At 42.0% G+C, this 20146-nt stretch overlaps 1 protein-coding gene across 3 annotated transcripts in view; it reads left to right on the top strand.

Moving 5' to 3' along the window:
- Positions 1–20146, top strand: part of LTK (leukocyte receptor tyrosine kinase) — a 109088-nt gene that overhangs the window by 24729 nt on the left and 64213 nt on the right. The window lies entirely within an intron of this gene.

The following is a 20146-nucleotide window of genomic DNA, read 5'->3' as shown; positions in this document are numbered from 1 at the left end:
GTGCCGGTCAACTGTAGTGGCAGATTTAGGCAGCAGGGGCAAGATGCTACCTGCTACCCTGTGTGTGATGATGTGAATAGTAAATTCTGTGCCCTCCATTATTTTAGGGTTTGGTGAAACTTCTCAGGCTAAATGACCCCTTCCAGAAGTTTAATGAATGACCATCACTGTCCTCATAGACATGCTTTATAGTCTTTCATGAACAGATATATTCCAGTATCTATCTGAGAAAATAAAAGGTAAACTATCTTTAAATTATCCTGCTTTGTGTGACTTAACCTTGAATAGGTTAAGGAACAGGCCTTGAAAAAACTTGCTGAGAAGTTCCTCCTCTTCTGTCTCTCGCTAAGCAGCTAAAAACTAACATACTGGTAAATGAGTACATAACAAGCAGAAATTTAGCAGGTGAACCACCCTAAACACCACCCAAAACACATGTTGAGATTAATTTAAGCCTGCAATCCAGTATATATTGCCTGAGAATGGCACAGTGGGACTTGCATCTGAGTAAACAGGGAACACAGCGGGCCTTGTGTCTGAGTAAACATGTATTGGGCTGGGCAGTGATTGGGAACTTTCACCAGATTTATTTTTACTGAAGTCACAAGAGCAGTGATTGGGGGCTAGGAAAGAAGAGAAAAAGCAAACAATAAGCAAATAAGGTGATTCATTACCGGGGACCGTGTGATATAAGCTGGAATTTGTTCTGGTTTGAGGTGGAAGGGAACTGCCAGAGACAGTTATCCTGCTTTGTGTATCTTAAGCTTGAATAGGTTAAGGAACAGGCCTTGGAAAAAGCTGCTGAGAAGTTCCTCCTCTTCTGTCTCTCTCTCAGCAGAAGTTTGTTTGATTTGATTTAAGCAAGAGAGGCTACCAAAAATACGAAACAGATACCGTACATATTTATTATAGGAGACTCGCACTGTATCCACCGTTCTGCTCTCTCTGTCAAAATAAATACTAAACATTTATTACAAAATAAATACTAAACAAAGGGACAACACTTCTTAAAGCAGTAAAAACTCCCTGCATCCTCCCTGGTTACTAGAACATGCTAAAAGTTTTGAGGAGGTGCGGCCTTCAAGGAAACTACTCTGAGCATGTCGAAACACATATCTATGATTCAGATAGGTATACCCTGAAGGAAACCTAATAATGTAGGCAGGAGTTGCTGCAAGTCTGGAACATGGCAGTTGTAAGCTTTGTTTGGGCTGAAATCACGGAAATGTTTGGGGAAATCTGGACATATGGCAACCCAAATCAGAAGTGTAGATTTTGGCGAAGTTCCTTAAAAATAGCTCAAAATCTTTTTTCAATTTTTTTTTATTATTTTGCAACAACTTTGGCAACAACAACAACTCACTTTTTGAAATATGGCAACCCTAGTGTAGGCTGTGGCTGTATGCTATTTCCGGTGTCCTGATAAGTGGGATTGCCGAGATCACCTACCTTACACCCATTGGTTTCCCCATCAGATGCCCCCTCTTCCATATTAGTGCTATGAAGCAGACATTGGGTGGGAGCCCCCATTTTAGCTTCTGAAACGTGTTTCCAAATTTTCAGGATGTTTCTAAGGAAAGAGTTTTCTTCAGGAGTCCCCCCCCCTCCACTCCCAGCCTCCTGATTTAATATAATGACCCTGATATGCAGTAGTAGAATAAATAAATAAATAGACTCCAACCAAATTGATGAGATTAGCCTAAAATACACATTTGCTTCACAGGCCAAATCTGGACTTGAGGCTACTGGTTAGTCATCCTTGCTCTGACAGATACATCTTCTTTATGAAAAACCAGAGACTGGGGACTGAATTTCCTTTTTCTGTTTGTTTCTGACATTGTTTTGTCACCCACTTCTCTACCTGCCTATCACTGACCAATGATAATACACACAGAAAAGTCAGCAGTTGTACTCTCTCCAGTGTCTGCAAAGGGACTCCAGTTATGAAGGGCTGTTTCCATTAGTGGGATGTGTTGGTACCATCTTGCTTAATCAATTCAGCCATGGTCAGAAATGAAGAGGGAGATTTCCCCAAGAGTCTTTGTTTCTTGTAGACACTCCTCCTGTGTTCCTCGCTCTTTGATGCCGTGGTGCTGATTTCATGCTGAGGTCAAGGGAGTTTGATGTGACACTCTGACGCTCGTCTAGCTTCATTTAACTAAGGCAGCCTGAAGCATCAGAAGGGTAAAAAAAGAAACTTGCAACAGAAAAGCCTATATATAGACAGAGATTTTCCAGTGGATCAGGTTTGCACTGGTACTATCCTGTTTTCTGCTAAATTTTCTCAGCATCTCTAATCTATAGAATTAATGGCTTGCTTATAGAAATCAGGAACATTTGCACTTCAGCCAGTGGTAACAATTCTACTAGAGGAGAGATGGAAGCTCATTCCTACTGATTGGAGCAATAACATGAAAGAAGAAAAACAAACCTTAGCTGTCCAACTTTTGAATTTGGAAGTATAATTTGTCAGCCTTGTTCATTTTTTTTTTTTTAATGATATCACCATCACCCATAAGTCTGCTAAGTTTTTTTATGTACAATAGTATATTTAAAAGACTGGGTCGTTTTCAACTACCGTGTCCCGTCAGTGCAAGGAATTTTGTTTGTGCTACAGGAGTTTCCCCTCCCCTTCCACTGCGTACACCCTCCCCAGATCTGCTCTAGAGGGTTCGGGAAACTCCTAGAAGAGATCTAGGAGATGCATAAAGGGAGGGAACAGTTCCCTTGCTTGATGGCACCAGCATTGTGGAATGCCTCACTTGCTGAGGCCCCATCTGCACTGGCTTTCTGACATAGCCTGAAGACACATGTTTTTAGGCAAGGATTCTCCTGAACTGTACCTATTTTTAACTGTTTTAATTGCTATGCTCTTCAATTGCTTGTCTCACAGTTTTTAATTAAGGGTATTTTTAATGCTCAGTGGATTTGTTATTGCATATTTTAATTATGCATTTATTTTATAGTCATAAACCACTTACTTGGCAACCATTTTGGCACATAAGCAGCTAATTATTATAATTAATAACAGTAATAATAATTACTTACAGAGAAATCCTTGTGTTGATGGAACAAGAGACTTAGCACTATGTTGATTCCACCCTATACTTGAAAAATTATTATTATTATTATTATTATTATTATTATTATTATTATGTATTAATTTATTACATGCCCTTCATGCTCAGGCCCCAGGGCAGATTACAACAATTTCAAATGCAAATTAAAAGCAGTTTAAAACTTTATTTCCTGACAAGGGGCCACATTCTCTGTTGGGGGTCACATGCCAGCAATGAGGAGAGCTCTGGAGTCAATTAGAGAAACAAAATACCTAATGTAGAATGAACAACACCCCATGCCAGTTTTCAGTGGTTGCCTCAGATTAGAATTCCCAGACCCGTGGGAAGTCCACTGGGGACTCAGCTACATTGGCAAAGAAAAAACGCTTTATATGCGCTGTTTCTGCAGTCTAACACTGTGACACCAGGTGGCGCTGTGGAGTTCCATTTTTGCTTACCCAGTTTCTCATACAAAGTTGGCAACGTGTTTAATGCAACGTGTTTAACTAAAATGCTTCTTTGATGTGTCTAGATCCAGCCTGAGTTTGATGGGATAAATCTCAAATAAGTACACAGAGGATTTATTCAAGTACCTGAGCTTCAAAACAGCCACTCTTCTGAAAACTACAAGTGAAAGAAAACCAGTTGATTGTCATGTGCTTTGGAAACACTTTGCAAGCTCTGTGCTTGGTACACTTTGGAAATGCTGAACTGGTAAAGGAAGCCAGCTGGTTGTTGGGAGCTTAGGAAGCTCTCTGTGTTTGGTGCTTGGGAACCTTGCCTGAACCCATTAGCAATGCTGTGCTAGAGCTGTAAGTTTAGGAAACATGATGACCCTATGGCACCTGATCTGAGTATTGTTTATTCTGCTCTCCTGTGTCTGGTGGAAGAGGTTTCTCTGCCCCTTGCATCACTTTACACTGGAAGCTGGGAAGTGTCTCTGTCTTCAACCCTTTCCCCTCTTTGGCGCTGGGGAAAACATACTCGGTTCAATTAACTTCTCTCCCTGCCAAGAGAAAGCTCTTTCATTAATATGTACCTTGGCTCTTAAGAAATATTCCTACAGTGACCTGAAATCAATAAGAGGTTGCTCTTTTAAAGAGTACAGCTGGCAAGGAAAACAACTGCACAGCCCCTTTTACTGGCAAGCTTCTTTTTGGCATTCCCTCCAAGTGGAATTCCCACTTTGGCCTTAAGGCTGCTTCTCAAGAGACATCCACACCACCTTTGTAAAGTACATGGCTTCCTCCTGAAAAACCCTGGAAACTTTGGTTTTGTTAAAAGTGCTGGGAATTGTAGCTCTGAAGGTGTATAAACTGCGGTTCTGAAGACAAAAAAAAAAAAATTAGAGTATTGCAGAGGGAACAAGTTAGATTTCTCTAGAGCAGAACTTTCATATCTTCCTCATATAACATGAGGTAAGCATGTGTGGTTCGTAACTGTGGTTTTTTTTTTAGTAATTTAGGCAAAACGTTTCCATTCTCCCCACTGTTTAACTACTGTATAGACACCGGTAGTTTAAAATATTGGCTAGCTTTCTGTTGCTTCTGCTGTTTCAAGTATTTGCTTTTGGTCTTATTTTATTTGTTTTGTGTTGTAATATATATTACAAGGGGTGGCATATGAAAGTCTTCATTAGACTGCTTATGCATCTCCTCGGCAAGGCAGTGAGGGGTGAGATTTCCATTTTAGTCAGCCTTAACTGCTGGATGTGAAGGGGAGAATAGGAAGCTGTTTTAGACTGAGTCTGACCATTAGTTCATCTAACTCAGTATTCTCTGCACTGACGAGTTGCTGGGCCAAGACATCAGTGCATCCAAGAAACCAGCAACTTTTGTCTCCTCCTTTCCTTGAGCCCTTTCCATTTCAGCTGGTCATCAGAAGGACTTGTAACTAGGAACGGGTAGGCTACCCTAGTTTGCTTATTTCATTTCCCCTCCCAATTATTTTTCTTCGGTGTCGTGTCCTGTTGGTTGTAAACCTGGAGGCAGCAACTGTTTTGTTATTATTGATATGTAAGCCGCTATGAGACCCTTTTGTGGTTAAAAAACAATGATATTTAAAGAAATGTCTGAACCATCCTTCATACAACCAAAACAATTCATTCACCAGAATGCCTACTATTCCATTAATGAGGACTTTTAGGGGCAAAAATTAAAATTGGTAAACACTCATGAGCTCACTGTGTCAGGGAACAATTTTTTTGCCTTTGTAGCAAGAGAAGAAATAATGAACTCAGTCACTACAGCAGTACTAGACCTGGAACAGGACTTTTTATTGTGAATGAATGAAATTGCACCTTGTCCAGTAATGGCATTGGTCCGCCATTTTACCATCCTAAACAATTGGCTTATAACCTGGATAGATTGTAGGTAACTACATAGCAGTGCTAGCACTCATCTCCATATAATAGTTGAAAATGTTCAAATTACTTAGCAATTTTAGGTTCATTCTCCAAGGAACAAACTAACCTTTTGGAACCTCCCCCCACCCCCCTGCTTAATCTGCTGCAGCAGTGATCACATCACATTGACTACAATTGACTACCAGTTTGGTGTAGTGGTTAAGAGCAGTAGACTCGTAATCTGGTGAAAGGGGTTCGATTCCCTGCTCCTCCACATGCAGCTGCTGATGACCTTGGGCTAGTCACACTTCTCTGATGTCTCTCAGCCTCGCTCACCTCACAGAGTGTTTGTTGTGGGGGAGGAAGGGAAAGGAGATTGTTAGCTGCTTAGACTCCTTAGGGTAGTGATGAAGCGGGATATCAAATCCAAACTCTTCTTCTCTTCTTCTACATTCACATGCAACACTAAGCCTAAGCATTTGTTTTAACCATAATATACTGGTGCACACAGTTTAAGCAATCCCATTTAGCTCCCCCCCTCCCTTAGTCAAGCAGAGAAACAACAGATCAGCTCGTTTAGCATTATGTCTGAAACGGCACCCATTATTTGTTTCCTTGGAGGTTGTGGAGTCTCCTTCCTTGGAGGTTTATAAGCAGAGGTTGGAAGGGCATCTGTCATGCATGCTTTAGCTGAGATTCCTGCATTGCAGGGGGTTGGGCTAGATGACCCTCACGGTCCCTTCCAGCTCTACAGTTCTATGATTCTATGATTCTCTCCATGATCAGGAATTCAATAAGAACAGGGAAAACAGGTAAAGAAAAATGGGACTCCACATTGCCATCTGGTGGCACAATGTTATCTCTTCTCTTTGGTGATCACTCGTAGCCAAGTAAGATTATCTTCCACAAACATGGTTTTAACAATGAGTCCGTAAGTGACTGTGGAGGCCAGTTCTGGATCCACACGTCCTTCCACAGTGGGGACATTGGTTTCCAGGCAGGAGTTGATCACGGTGTGGATTTGCCAAGCATGCTTTCCTCCTAGCACGTTTCTCCCTTGCATCCTGAGTTCGAGTGTCTTCAAAGCCCATGACACCTTTGGTAAAGGCTGTTCTCCAACTGGAGTGCCTGCAGGCCAGTTTCCCAGTTGTCTGTGTTTATACTACATTTTTTATATTTGCCTTGAGACGGTCTTTAAACCTCTTTTGTTGACCACCAGCATTACACTTTCCCTATTTAAGTTCAGAATAGAGTAGTTGCTTTGGAAGACGATCATCAGGCGCACACACAACAAGACCAGTCCAACGAAGTTGATGTTGAAGAATCATTGCTTCAACACTGGTGATCTTTGCTTCTTCTAGTCCGCTGATATTAGTTTGCCTGTCTACCCAAGTGATGTGTAAAATTGTGCACACTATTATATCACACATGCAACACATATAAGTCACTTTTTCTTTACCAGTCTAGCTGAGTCCTAAGTGACATGTGTATAGTATGTTTAAAACGAACCACAAAGCTTTGTTTAGCATGTGGTTGGTGAACCTGTGGCCCTCTAGATGTAGTTGGACTCCAGTGCCAGCGTGGTCCATGGTCAGAAATTAGAAGAGTTATACTCCAATGAGATGCAGAAGGGCATGGGTCCCCCATCTCTAGTACAATGGTGGCTTTAGGGGTAAGCAAACTTGGCAACAACCCAGGGCCCCACACTGTAGAGGGCCCTCAGATCTTGTGCAAAATTCTGCCTTCCTCCTTTATAGCCAGTAAGTCTCCATCTGCCTTGCCTTTAACTCAGTCTCATTGCCCAAAGAAAATGTCAAGCTGCAATCCTGTGTACACACTTGCTTGAGAACGAATCCTGCTGAATAAACATGCACAGGATTGCACCGTCTTACGTCTCTTTTCTTCTGATTAGTATGCAGAGCACTGGATTTTTGGGAATGAGGCATGCGGCAGGATTTACACATGTGTGTAGTTTGTGCAAAATACTATGCTGTATGAAGTTCCAAATCTCATGTGTTTCAGACAGTATGAGAAAGAGGCCAAATTGCAAAATTCTCACTATGTATCAAGATTTCTGCCGATGCTAAGCAAACAGATAAGCAAATCAGCGCCAACTTTGAAATGAATGCAAAAGCACAGTGAAAAGTCATGTTTAAACCCTCAACAGTCTCTTCTCAGTCTCAGATTGGTGCATGTTTGTTTGAATGAATTGTGAAAGGGCAGCTTTTGTTGAGCAGCTTGTCAGGCAACGGTAGAACAGTGCATTGTAAACAACAGTTTGTACATCCTGGTATTCCAAATGAGTTAATGATAGATAATAGCCTGGAACTCAGATGACTAACGGCATATTACGGCAATTCTGTCTTACACTTCAAACACGGGAAGACATTTTTGTGCATAATAAACTGCCTTGTCACATGAAAGCAAGATAGGTAAAAAAGGACAAAATATTGCAACCAAGATCCCAACTGCAGGAGAGAAAATTACTTTTCAAAGTGAGTGAAGGAGCATATGGTGGTATCTAGAGAATGGTCTTTGGGTATCAGAGGTGATTCAGTGTGGACGTGTCTAACAATTACAGTGCCAATTCCCATGCATCTCTAACCGTGACAACAAAGCACCATGGTGACTGTTCCATCAGCACCAGCATTGCCAGATGGAATGATCCCTCCTCTCCTCCCCTTGCGCACAATTCTGGGGGTCCTACTGATCCCCCAGAGCCAATTTGTGGGGGGCACTAGAGGTCATGGAGGATGAGGAGGGGAAGTCCCACTACGAAAGCGGAAGCCCTCACATAGGGCATGTACTTGCGAGACTCTTTCGGTGAATCCCACCCATAGTCCACACTGTACCCCTATGCCAACACTATATATCATTGTGCTAGCATGGGTAGCTTTGAAAGAGGATTGGGCAGATTAATGGAGGATAAGATTATCAATGGGTTCTAGCCAAGAGGACATATTGTATATCTTTCAGTTATCAGAGGCAGTATGAATGTCCCTCAAAGGAGCTTAGGTTTGGGTGATTTCTATGCAGTTATGTCTTGCTAGCTTGCAGGCTTCTCATAAGAATCTGGTTGGTCACTATGAGAACAGAGATCTGGAGCAGATAGGCATTGAGTCTGATTCAGCAGGGCTCTTCTCAGTAGTGGGTGGTGGTGTTGGGTGGGGCAGCAGTGCCCGCTTGACCTTTGGTTGCCTACATCACTGCTGCATAGCTCCATAGCACAATGGAGAGAAGGCAGGTGGGAAAGCAGCACAGTTGGCTCAGCTGATGCATTTGCACCGCAATGACCTTGCTTCCGCCTCCATCCCCATATACAGCAGCAATGTAGTCAACTGGAGGTCATTATATAACCTGTGAGGCTGATTTTGCAAGCTTCTGAAATAGACTTTGGGCCATGTCAAGGAAGCTCAGATCATCACAGGGGCAAACATAGCTCCTTTGAATTATTATGGTGATCTAATAAGCAGAATATCTCATTAAGGACCTTTATCTCTCAGTTTGTCTGCTCAGATAGCATCATATATTTTGGATGTTCTTGTTTTGTGGTTTGGTTTCACCTTCCGCTGGATTTAGTATTTGACTGGAAGTTCAGGAACGTAACAATAGCCAGTTGAGACAATGGAGTGGTGGTTCATATGACAAGGTAATTAATTTTTCATAATGCTGACCTGGGTCAGAAATAAAGGTTCAAAACACTGTGTGTTTAATACTGCACAAAGGGCCAAACTAGATGTTATAAGATACAAGGAATGACACCAGTTCTGTATCTCTTATAACAACCAGTTATGCCCTTAGCCACTATGCCAACTTGTTGCTATTATGCCATGAAATAACCTCATTCTTTGAAACAAAGCTGCTTTCCATTTATTGGGGAAGGGTGGCTGAAAATGAGCTTCAGTTTTCATTTCAAAAGCGCTTTTTAAATTGTCCCAAATGATTCACTTTGAACGCCAGTGCCACTGCTGAGGAAATGAGGCGCTCATTAGGCATGTGTCTTTGTGCCAGCTCTCTCCCAGCTAGTGGAGCAATGAGAAAATAGGAACCATCCCTTCTGTCCTTCCTTCCTTCCTTCTTCCTCAGTAACTGGATTACTAGAATGGTTTCTTTGAGGCAGATGAACTAGGCTTTCTTTCTGACACCATTAATGACATTCCCCTTAGATGCTACAGAAATTGAAATGGTCTAATGAGGTTAAAAGATCAGGATGTCCTCGGGACAGTTGCTGGGCCCTCTCCACTCAGCTCAGGGGGCGCAGAAAAGGGAGAAGGGGCTCTGCATGACCCCTTTTCTATCTGGAAATGCCACAAGGGATTTGACAGAAGCCACGGTGTCGTGCAGTAGCTCTGCTTGGTGTCAGCTTGCATGCTAAAGTTTGGACTGATACGGCTTTGTCTTAATCCTCAGTTTCACTCAGGAGCTGGAAGAAAGTAAAGAGCCCTCCTGCGTGAGGCTTGTGGCATCTTAAGAACTTCTCACTACAATTGTTCTTGGATGGTCTTGCTGGAGTAGAGCAGCCCAGCACCAGGCAAGGATAAAAAAATGACTTCACAGGAACTTCTTTAGAGATAATATGGAGGCTTTGTGCATGAGTTTTAATTGCATAAAAGCAATGGGAGAGCTACAAGTTTATTCAGGCACTCTAGTTCATGCACTGGAACTGACTCACTTTGAATGACCACCCTAAGGAGGTCAGCCTAACCCTTGGGCTCTTTCACGTGGCTGGAGGGTTGTTAGGTAGAATCAAAGGGACCCATTATTGTGCACCTCTTCCCAGTCCCTTCCAGCTCCAGCATCTGACTGAATCCGAGCATCCCATCTCCACTGCCCTTTTTAATGGGTCATCTAATGGGTCATTAATCCAGCATGTGGCAGCTAGACTGGTGACTGGGAGTGGCCACCAAGACCATATAACACCAGTCCTGAAAGACCTACATTGGCTCCCAGTATGTTTCCGAGCACAATTCAAAGTGTTGGTGCTGACCTTTAAAGCCCTAAATGGCCTCGGCCCAGTATACCTGAAGAAGCGTCTCCACCCCCATTGTTCAGCCTGGACACTGAGGTCCAGCGCTGAGGGCCTTCTGGTGGTTCCCTCACTGCGAGAAGCCAAGTTACAGGGATCCAGGCAGAGGGCCTTCTCAGTAGTGGCGCCCTCTCTGTGGAACGCCCTCCCATCAGATGTCAAGGAAATAAACAACTACCTGACTTTTAGAAGACATCTGAAGGCAGCCCTGTTGAGGGAAGTTTTTGATGTTTGATGTTTGATTGTGTTTTTAATATTCTCTTGGGAGCCGCCCAGAGTGGCTGGGGAAACTCAGCCAGGTGGACGGGCTATAAATAATAAATAATAATTATGATTATGATTATGATTATGATTATTAGCAGTGTTAGAATAAGACTTCAGGCATATCCTTAAGGTACTCTCACCACACTATTAGATGGGGGGGGGCTCCTGGGGGCACTTAGGCTACATATATGTCACATTCAAAGCACATTGCCTCCCCCAGAGAATCATGGGGACTGTAGTTTATGTAGGGTGCTGGGAGTCGTAGCTCTGCAAGGAGTGAACTACAGTTCCCAGGATTCTTTGGGGGAAGCAGTGTTTTTTAAATATATGGGTGCCCAATATATGCCAGTCTGTTGTGGGGACCTGAAGACAGCTTGGAGCTTCACAAATCCTGAAGCTGTCCCTGACTAAAGTCACTTCCAGGCAGTGAGCAATTTGCAGGAGAGATTCAAGAACACACTATAAATGTAAGTTTCCACAATTGAAGAGAATTTCCAGGTTCTTTCACCCAAGACCTCAACAAATCCACTTTTTAAAAAAGGACTTTGGGGGATTAGGATTCTATGATTCTATGAAGGTGACAGGGAAATGCGCTAAGAACTATGGGGTGGGTGAATGTTAATGGAAAGATGTACAACTACTACACAAACAAATCAGGTTGAATGTTCATTGTCACATAACTACTCTGCAAACAATCAGTATGAATACTGAATAAAGACTATGTCCAAACCTCATTGGGCAAACAAATAAGGATGAATGCTCAATAAACAGGTCATTTGCTTGGAATAGTTGGTTAATAGGGAATTCTCGGGGCATGCAGTTGCTTCAGATGTACCCTGAACCAAATCTGACTGATCTGGGGAGATTTCAGAAGTGATCCAGCTTCCTCTGGAGTGGCCTGAACAAAACTTGGGTCCTCCAAAAGTTTTCTAATAATAATAATAATAATAATAATAATAATAATAATAATAATAATAATAATTTATTTATATCCTGCCCTCCCCAGCCAAAGCCGGGTTCAGAGCGGCTAACAACAGTAAAAATAGCACAATTTACATAAAATCACAGTCAATTAGTGGTTCATGAGTACCAGAGACACAGATAGTACGCCAGCTAGAACTGCTCTTTTATGGATATGTAATTTTATTTATTTCAGTTTCTTCTGAGATTTTAAATTTTGTAATTGGTGATTTTATCCTGATACTGGTCATTGACTGTAATAAAACAACAGTATGCCTGAAAACACTGATATATCCCCATGTTCCCCACAAGCTTACTATGTAAGGAAAATGCCTGGGAGGGTAATTTTGTAAGTGACAGGAAATTATTCCTACCAATTCCTTCCTTACAAGGTTTGTCTTTTTTATGTGATTTTGGTAAAGGTGTAGGAGGAACTTTTCAGAAACTGTTCCAGTGGGGTTTTTTTTGTTTCTGTTTTACTTTGTGTGCATATGTATGACTGGACCTGGCAGCAATGGAAGCAGAGGGCCATTATGGCTGCAAATTCCATTGAATTCTGCCAGAAAAGTTCATTGATTTCCCCATGCTCTTCAATGGGGAGGCACAAAGTTCAGGAATGCTTAGGATTACTTAGCAACAAGAATATATATGCTATGATCACTCTGAGGATTTCAACATGACTGTACTGCAGGGTCAAACAAATGACTCCAAGATAAGGGAGGAGGCTAAGTTTCAAGCCTTTGGATAAATGTAGCGGTAAGGAGGGTGGAATGCAAGCCATTGGACTTGTCAGTCTTTTTCTTCACCCCACGCTGCAAAAGGAACTTGCTAAACACCCTGAGGGGCAAGCATTCAACTGACATTCTGATTGATTGTATGTGTGTTTAGGAAAAGAGAAAACAAGTAGTTTTTGGATAAATTTAGAGTCTACCTCATATTGAAAAAATTCTTCCTGAAGGAAGAGAAATGTATTTTCAGTCATAAAATGCTCTGGCTCCAGGAAAGGCAGGAAGAACAAGGGCTTCCCTCATGAAGAAGAGCGGGGGGGGGGTCAACTTGTCTGTCAGGCATGTGATAGACATTATCAGTAACATCCACAGGCAGATCCCAAGATTTTAATTGTCTTTATAGAATAGTTAAAGTGGAGAGACATTAAAGTGTGTGTGTGTGTGTGTGTGTGTGTGTGTGCGCGCGCGCGCGCATGTGCGTGCAGACACATGACAGTTTTGCTTGAGGGGTTTTAAAAAGGTTTTTGGTTGTCTTTCTGTTTACAGACACAATATTAAATTTTACTAGCCAGTTACAGACCAGCAACAGCTTTGGCAAAACTGGGCTCAGAAGGAATCCTCGGATATATGTATTTTCATAAATTTGGCCACCGCAGTTGTCATGGTGATTGTCTAATCTGCTGGCAATTGGAAAGCTGAGCACAATAGAGACTCCCCCACCCACCACAATCAGGGAAGGGGGGAGGCTCAGAATCACAGCTGTACTGGACGTCCAGTGCCTCTAATGCTCAATGCTGACATCAGAAACTTGACCTTGCCCATAATACTGATTAGTGAGTGTACAGTCCTTGTGCATCAGTATATTCCAGCAAAAGGAAACTTCAACTTCCATAGCTATTTAGAGCTATAATCATGCAGGATGAAGTTATATGAATTGTTAAGTTTTCTCCTCAATTTGGCAGGACGGGGATTGTTTGTATGTTTATTTTTATTTTATGGTATTAGATTAGGACATGGGTGGGAAAGTATTGGCTCTGTGGTTTGGTATATTTTACTATAAGTGAATGTGGACAGATCCCTAGATGCAAACTCCGGCAGAATACTTTCCGGTAAGAGAGAGCAGAGGTTTTAAAACACAAAAAACATACCTGCAACAAAATGAAGTGTGGGTGTTTAGGCTTTTGAATATCTCACGGTAAGTCGCTTACAGCAACTTCCGCTTTCTACCCCCTTTTGCGGCGAATAGATCAAACACTTTGGTAATTTTAAAAGAAGTTTACTTACAAACTCATCAAAGATCAAATTCTTGTGTATTTCCATATAGCAGCCAAAAAATAAAAACCCCAGGTAGAAGAACTTAGTTTACAAAGTACGGTAAAACTTTCTGAACACATGGTCTGAGCTTGGAGCAGCCAAGCACAGATGTCCTCTCAGGTTGGGTTCACATGGTGGAAGAAAGAAGGCAAACAAAAGAACTGCCCATCACTGGGCATGAGGGACCGTGACCTAGTCAAGACTAGCAACAGCTTACTCTATGGTCTTAACCCCATCATGCATTTAAATAGAGCCAAACACGCTTGTTATATGAGGCTGCATTTCTCACAGGCTCATGGACCAGCTGCAGCCTTCCAGGCCTCTCTGTCCAGCCCATAGGACTCACCCATACAGGCCATGCCTCTCTCCCCTGGTCCTGCTCTACACCCTCATTGAGTGCTCTTGCCTGACCATGTCCTTGAATTGTGATAATGCCTCTTGCTTTGCCTGGATGGATATATTTCTGATGGAATGTAGCTTTCTGTACAAATCCTCTGCTCTACTCACTTCTGCTTCTGACTGCACCCACCACTGCATGTGTCCTCCAGAAGTTTGCACATAAAGTATTGTGGGCCTTGGGCTTTAAAAGGTTCTCTATTCCTGGACCAGGGGACAACTGTGGTAGCCCATTACACAAAAAAGAGAGCGGGGAAAGGAAAGAAGAAGAAAGGACAGGAGGAGAACATCTGGAGACATAACACCCACAGGGTTATTCCATTTCGGGACAGCAAAAGCTCCAATGTTTGAGTCAAAAACTTGTATAACTCAGCACATGTGATATCAGCAGCTAGCGAAATAAACAGAAAACCAAAGTACAATGAGCTTACTAATGAAACAAACCCTTTCCCTCCCTTCTTTATCTCTTTACTGGAATACTAGGATATGTTTTCAAATGTGGTGTGGAAGGAAGCCAGTCAGCACAGCTAATTCTCTAGCTTCCTTGTAAACCTTTTCTTTCTTGTTGACCTCTTTCAGTTGTGTATTTGGAGAGCAACCATATTCTCTTTCAGAAATGTGTGGTGTACAAAGTCCATTCTCCTATATGTCTCTCTTTACAGGGTTATGTTAGGGTTGATGTTTTTTCATGGGCCAAGACTCAATGTCTTTAATAGCTGCATGAAAGGCAGAAAGCAACATTAGAACATGACAGCATAAGAAGAACCCGTCTGGATCAGACCAAAGCCTGCCATCTAGCCTGCCATTTTGTTCCCACAGTAGCCAGCCAGATGCCTATGGGTAACCTTCAAGTAAGACCCAAATGCAACAGCAGCCTCTCTAGTTGTGATTTTTGTTTCTGTTAAAAAACAACAATCCTGGGCGACCCTTTTTCCTCTTTGGCCCAAGATTCTAGGGCCTAGAACAAACCTTTCAGTACCTGAGGTGAAATGAATGTGTCTTCGGTCTACTCCAGCAAGTAGATACACTTTATGGAAACAGGATAGGAAGGACTGATGAACACACAATCCCTGTTCAGCTCTCAGGTGATCTCTCTTGGGAGAAAGGTGCAGGAAGCAAGCTGTCAGTTAGCTGAATCATAGAAGGGCCGGTCAAAGAAAGGGTGATTTTGGATTATCTCTGTAAAAAACTAATGTATTGAAATCCTGCCTGACTTCACCTACTGCAAAGTAGGAGATGGGGTTTGCTGTGCTGCATTTAATTGTACAAGTTTATTTTTTCAAAAAACCAAATACCAATATTGTAACGGAGGAAAGAGGAAGGCTGTAGAATTGAGGGACACTCTTGCTCTGTCTTCAGGCGTACCTTTAAGGAGGGGGACCAGGGAGTGCAGCGGATATGGGGGATCACCAACAATTGAAAGTTGTGTCTTGAGCAAGCACAGCTACTTTCAGATACAATGGAATTGTTTCAGAGTTGCTGGTTGGTTGTTGCACCACAACCATCAAAATCAAATGTCTGTGTCTGCTCTAATGTCAGAGGCAGACATGTAGTCTCAGGGATTTCTTTCAGTTCCAAACTACTCCAGTTTCAAAAATCTTATTTGCATTAAATTTTCATTCCACTGACAAAGATATCAAACTACTGTACAAGCTCACAGCCACCATCTTTGTTCAGATTTAGTAGTGAAACAGGTTAAAATTTCCATTATAGTAGTAGTCAGTAAATGTGAACTTTCTAAACATGAAGAAACGTTTTCTCATTTATTAATTTTTCCCTTTGCTACAATGAGCTGGAAACCGCATCCATGTACTAAAAATGTTGTTTAGATCCTAATGATTGGGATATAATGGAGGACTCCTAGTGCATTCGTTCCACTTTGGAAAGTGGACTAAGTAATTCAAAACTACAACATTTTAGGATAAATTTGTACTTGTTCTTAGACAAATTGCTTGCTTCGTTTAGGAAAAAGAGCTTGCATATGTAGTTGTAGTTAATGGTTTGCTTGCTTGCTTGCTTGCTTGCTTGCTTGCTTGCTTGTTTGTTTGTTTGTGAATGACAACCTGTGTATGCCTAGTATAGCTGTACTATGCTATTTTATGCTTTCTTTCATCTTTATTCTGTTGCTTAAAATGCATATGCCTCTTGGCTTGTATTAACTACCACTCTGTCTCTGCCTGTCCAAATCCACATGTGCAGATTTCTGGAATTTGCAAAGAGGCATCTGAGGGCGTACAAATTGAGTTATCACTGAGATTTACTCATCACCGTGTATAAGCAAACTCCCTTTTACTATGAAAGTGAAAGAGATCTGTAATAAACAGCTAGCCTGAAGGGATGCAATGTTGATAGCTTAGCTGCTAAACATTTTTAAAAGTTCTTCTTACTTAATTCATTTTTTTAGAGGGAGAACTCAATACAGTGTTTGGTGGAATAGTTCCATTAACTTTCCCTGAACTGTGTCTTGGGAGATGTCTGAGGTCATCTTTTCTCAAAGAAGAACATGTAGGTACCTGTCAATAAAAAGCTATTAACGTAAAGCACTTCTCTTTATTGCTGTCACTTCAAGTTCTGAAAACCAAGTTATGGCAATTAAGTGTTCTTTCCTCAAGTACAAAGAAGTCTTCCTCTTAATCTAGTCTGTTCCAAAGGTTGTTCTCACTCTTGTAATTAATTCAATGGGCCACTCTGTGAGTCCTGAGACTTTGATATGCTGCATAAGAACTACTAGAGTTCTACCTAGTCCAGTAGTCCATCTTCAACGCTGGCCAGACAAATTTAGGGGTCTGGATTTCAACCTCCTAATCAACCTTGACAGACACATCCCAGGCCTTCTCTATTTTTTCCAGGGAACAGGCTTAGTAGTGCAGCAGCAGATTTGGTTGAGTCATGTTAAGGTGAGTCAGAAGCAAGACAAGACCAGAACCCTGGACAGAGCAGTGGCTGAAGTGGAGCCATCTATACCCCTAAAAGGTTGTTTTATAGCTCTTGTCTGCTACAGTGAGGGGTGACAGGAGTTAATTTTCTGAAACTGTGTAGAATCTGTCAAAATCATGTCTTCTAGTCTGGAAGAAGGATCTGATAGGGGAGCTAGTCCTTGTCACATTTCCCAATACCACTGGTCTCCACATTTACCATGATCACTGATTCATCCTGTGCACTCTCTGCCAGATTGGATGATGTCTCATGTTGCCTACAATGTTTGTCCTGGGCAGACAAGTTGCCATACAATCCACTTGCTTGTCAGGAGATGGGGATATGTTAGATCCTACAGCCTCTGAGAACCCCCCCCCCCCCAAGGAACCATAGAATTGTACCCTATGACAGTTTTTTAGTGATAAAAGTTGATCAAACATTTTCCAGACATCCCATCCCATTCTACCAAACCAGTCCTTTAACCTTAGGAACTTATGTGGGCAAAAGGGTTTCCCACAAGCTCATAAATTCCCCAGTACTGGAAAAGTAATAAACTTGATTACATATAGCCAAAGGCTTTTGTAAACCTCACATTCATTCATACTACAAATGAGTAGTTTACAAAATAAAATGTACATTGATAACCTATATGAAATCTTTCGTAACTAAAACCTATGCACCATATTTACTGCATGTAAAACTGAGTTTCTGCCTGTTTACACTTAATGTTGTTTTCCCCAGCGGTTATTATAATCCTGGTATGTAAACCTGCACTTCTTGTTAATATTTATTGCCTGTCACAAACATTTCTTGAAGTTCAGTTTCCTTCATTTTGTCTGTTGCTTTATAATACCCACTTAAGCAAAGAAATCTGTCTACTATTTAATGATACAAGAAGAAAGTTAAGTTGATTAAATCCATTGTGTTTCATGAAAAATACGCCTTCTTTCACCCAAAGAACTTGGTAGATAAATCTGACACATTTTAAGCATGATAATTTTTTCTGTAGTGGAGGAAGGGGGTCCTGTATTAATGCTTCTCAGGCTCTTCCCGGACATGGGGCATCTTGTTCCACCCTCCAAATTGGGCTGTTCAGCCTGTGTATCTAATCATGTCCTGGTTCTTCCTCTATTAACAGCTAAGATTGTTCGTTCTTATAGATTCCATTTAATAACTTGTTTAGCTTTCCCCATTCATGGTGAAGCCTTTTCTGCAGTGGCTCCTCGTTTGTAGAATGTTTTCCCCAGGGAGGCTCACCTGGCACCTTCATAACATATATTTAGGTACCAAGTGAAAACCTTTCTCTATAGCCAGGCCTTTGGCTGATTAACATTCTATGGCCTTTTAAATGGGTTTGTGGGAGGGGAGTTACTGGTTTGTTTTTGCTTTATTATGTATTTTGTGTTCTCATTTTGTATTTTTATGTTGTGAACTGCGCTGTGATCTTCGGATGAAGGCCAGTGTGCAAAATAAACAAACAGACAAATAATGAGGTTAAATATGGCCCAGAAGCAACATTTATTTATTGTATTTGAGAAGGTGGTTGCTCAACCTGCAACTGTATACATTTTGTTTATTATAGGGGTGTAAAAGCTTCAGGTTCCTGCTGTATACCGCAAGAAGTGATGGTTCTGCTTGGGAATATGAAAAATCTATTTGAGCCTTAGATGTGGCCAGTACTGAGACAAAGGCTGATATTAGCAGGCACCTGGGACTTTAGAATATTTATGTAGCCGTAATTCATTATGACTTTGTTGTTGGTATGGTTTTAATCCTTTTCTGGGTATAAGAATTGCCAAAGATGCTAGATGTAAGCCATCTGGCATATCTCAAATTTAACAGCATTCTTGAGATGGGAAGCCTCAGCAAGACACCTTTGGGTTTTTTGCAGAGAAGAATAGCAGTCTATATTGGCAGTTTAGGTGGAGCTAGGACAGTGCATGGAGGAATCTTAGGTCTGGGGCAGAGACAGGGAGGAACCAGAAGAGTAACAGATAGTGTCAGAACTTAAACTTCTAGGTAAGGAGTTCTGGTGCGTTAAAGGTGGAGCACCTGGAGTTTGTTGGCTTTTGGAACTCAATACTGGTTAAATGGAAGACCTCAGTTGTTCACTGAGACCAGCGAAAACAGGGTATTCAAAATGTAGGCACAATGTCTTGTTAATCTTTAGGGCCGGACTGAGGAACTGGATCTGGCTCATGGGCCAGATGTTCTTCCAAATACCCCCTGTGGGCTGAATGCTTTGCCAGATACTGCTTCACAAGGGCATTCTCAGGACCCAACAATCAGCTGATGTTCAGGTCTTGTAAAGCCCCTTTCAACATGCTACCATGCAATGCACATTGAAAAAGACTTAGCAAGACCCAACAATCGGCAGATTGTCAGGTCTTGAGAACTGCCTTGCAAAGCACTACCTTGCAAGGCATTTTGCAAAGGGGCTCTGCAGGACCCTGAACATCAGGTCTTGAGAAGCCATGTTGAAAGCATTGGGCAAGATATTGCTCTGAAAGGCACTTCTCAAAACCAGACAAGTTTAGGGACTTCAGAGACCTAGCCTACCTTGTCCTATCTCCTCCCACCATTGCAACATTTTCTATAAAGTGCACCCTTCACCAACCTGCTGCCCTCCAGATGTTTTGGACTACAGTTTCTACAGTATCGGCCCAGCTAGCATGGCTGATGGGAATCCAAATCATCTGGATGCAACCAGGTTAGGGAGGACTGCCCTGATTGCTGGCTTTCCTAAAGGGAGACTATTAGCAGCATTTCACTTGAGCATTCCAAATCTGTTTGCAAGCACAATGAATCAACGACCCAGGTGGTTTTGTATGACTCTGGAAGTGTTCACAGTGACTTCTGGTTAACCTCCAATTATCATCCACAGCGTGAGATATAGTGAAAACAGATGTGATCCCTGCCCCAGAGGGCATATGCATTGTTGCTGTAGTAAGATTTCATATTTACAAGTACAGTGGTACCTCAGGTTAAGTACTTAATTTGTTCCAGAGGTCCGTTCTTAACCTGAAACTGTTCTTAACCTGAAGCACCACTTTAGCTAATGGGGCCTCCTGCTGCTGCCGCGCCACCAGAGCACGATTTCTGTTCTCATCCTGAAGCAAAGTTCTTAACCCGAGGTACT

The sequence above is a fragment of the Podarcis muralis genome, chromosome 1, assembly GCF_964188315.1.
Source record: "Podarcis muralis chromosome 1, rPodMur119.hap1.1, whole genome shotgun sequence".
Classification (NCBI taxonomy): Eukaryota; Metazoa; Chordata; class Lepidosauria; order Squamata; family Lacertidae; genus Podarcis; species Podarcis muralis.
This window is presented reverse-complemented; position numbering and strand designations above follow the sequence as displayed.